The sequence below is a fragment of the Branchiostoma floridae genome, chromosome 8 (genome assembly GCF_000003815.2).
Source record: "Branchiostoma floridae strain S238N-H82 chromosome 8, Bfl_VNyyK, whole genome shotgun sequence".
NCBI classification, from domain to species: domain Eukaryota; kingdom Metazoa; phylum Chordata; class Leptocardii; order Amphioxiformes; family Branchiostomatidae; genus Branchiostoma; species Branchiostoma floridae.
The window spans coordinates 7450828-7453528 of NC_049986.1; positions in this window are offsets into that span (position 1 = coordinate 7450828).

A 2701-nucleotide genomic window follows, 5' to 3' on the forward strand; every position below is an offset into this window, starting at 1 on the left:
TCATTGTGGCCAACTGACTTGTCAGTCTTCAAGTCTAGATGATGAAAAAAAATATCCCATGAAAAATTTCATAGGCCAATTTTTGTTTTTTGTGATGCAAGTCTGACCATACAATTTTTCAAAGTATTGATTGAAAGGAGACTGAAAAGTAGTGATATGTTTTGAAATTGTGGCCCAGTGAAAAGTTTAAGCCTAGATGCCAGGACAAGGCTGTACCCTTTCACTGGGGGAGAAACATATGTCCTGTTGCCAGAGTTGGCACAAATACACTATTGAAAAGGAGAAGTTTCAAAAGTTGTCAAACACTGATAATGAATCAAAAATCATTTGTAACATGCAGCACTTAAATGTGAGCATATTACAAAACTGTGGTTCAGAATGTTAGAAATTACCATGGAAGATTTTATTGCTAGATTGTCTATAGTCAGTGTATGATGTTAAAAACAAGTTGGCATGGTTTCACCAAGGAGGTTAAAAAAAACTCCTTGGTTTCACCATAGGCTGTTGCTGGCTGCAGAGAATTTTAACATATCTAACATATGTTGCAGATAGACTGAACATGTGGTTGGGGTAACGTTATATAGTCCCCACTGATACGTAAGGTATATACCAGATGTATATCTGGTATGCAGGGAGAGACGCTAGCATATCAGTCATGACGTAAATGTTGTACTTGTATATATTGTACATAAGAGACGGAATATTTTTTCCTGAAAAGGACCAAAGCTTTTTTTCCTATATTTTGTACTAGTAGCTCTGTAGAAGTGTAGAGAATATTGTCACTAAATATTCTTCTTTAATAGTTCTAGACTGTTGTAGAATGTGAGCTGGAACTAAAGAACAAAGATGTAAAGGTGGGTTTACAGAAAAATGGGCTAGATTTTGTACTTTCCAAAGTTTTGGAAATTTTGTAATTTGAATACAATTTTTTGTATGGAAAATGTATCAAACTTTCTGCAGTACATAGAATATTGTGTCCTATATAATCTTTGGTTGTGGTATTAGAGTTTTTCCAAGCATATCAAAAAGTTGGCATTTTATATCACCGGAGACAGTGTGAAACAAGAAGCAGATAATTTTTGTAACATTTGATATGATTTTTTTCCATTTCTGCCATTTATGGCTTCATTTGTATAAAATTTTATAGATGGGAAAATTTCCAAGATGTCAAAGTCAGACTGATTGACAGCTGTACTCAACAGTGATATTGTAAATCTAGCCTAAAGATATGTGGATCATGTAACACTAAAGATATGTGTAGCCATGACATCTACATATAGCACTAATGGGGGCCAATCCATACATTAACACTCAACACCCCCATTAACACATGGCCTGTCATTGAAAGCATTCTGTACATACCAACATGCTTTGGTAATGTCTCTACAGGATGTGCACAACAGATCGCAGCTGTTTTGTACCAGACTAGCAGTATTCTGTTACATTTTTAAAAAGACATGAACTCATTGTGTCCCGTAAAGCAATACTGTCTGTTTATTAAAGACTTAAATAGAGATATACTGTGGATTCTACTGGGTGCCAAAGAATATGAGATCTTGAATAAGTGTTAACATTTTTCTATATAGTCTTGAAATTGAATGGTATTTGACAATACGAAAATTTTTTGTCATACTTGCCATTGTATATACACCAGTGTTCGTACATATCAGTTCAGTTCTGTAACCTTTCCTTTGATGCTTTCTTACTACATCAGAAGATTAAACTCTATTGAAAGTCTACTCAAGTTGTCTTGCATATGAGCCAAGTTTGTCTTGCTGCAGTTCTTAGTAAACATGCTAGGTGGTACCAATCTACATGGCTAATATCGAACTGAATGGGTGTTACATTTTGAAGATACATGTACATTGTAATCCTATTGTAACATAGGAATGATATTCCTACTTACTCTTAGTTCTATCCAGCCTAAGTCAGAGAAAAGCACGGTCTTCATGAAGAAGAACTTTGGATGTTCAACCAAGGAGGTTTATAGTTTTTAAAACCTTGGTTCATACGGTACATGTACATGTATGTCCAATATCTCAGCAGATTAACCTGATGAAATTCTAAGCTATCATCCTGACCAATGGTAATGTCCGTGCCAGTAATGATGTTAACTTGATTGACAGTGACATGTTGAACAGCTGTACTTCAGTAGTTATGCTCCAGGGTGGGCTAGCCTGTCTTTACAGTAGCAGTAGCAGGATGTTTCCTGTTGTATTCCTCGTAATCATACTCCTTGTGTGGCACTGTGAAGGACAAGAGACCTGTAGTAGAGAGAGTAGGGATACAACTCTTTAGTCTAGCTCTCAATTTATTTATGTTGCTGGTTCCAAATACCCCACTTGCAAGATGCGCAGCACCATGAAAAGCATATTTTGTTTGGTGCATGTAACTAAGTTTCAAACTCGGGTAGCACAGCACGCTACCTAGTTTTGGAGCGGAGACTACAAGTGTGCGAACGGCCTACTACCGTGTGCACCAAAGATAGAATCAACAGCTCATTAATCTCGGAATAAAGAATGAAATATTGAGTTACCATACTAACTTTCAAATTTAACAACTTTCTTCTCAATAATCCTGTGATATTGTGAATTGATAATCTACATTCACTGGTTTCAAATTCAAGCCAAGCATTTCCAGCGCTAGATGCTTGTGTGTTGCAATGGAAATGTCTAAGTACATCAGTGTATTTGGGATAAAT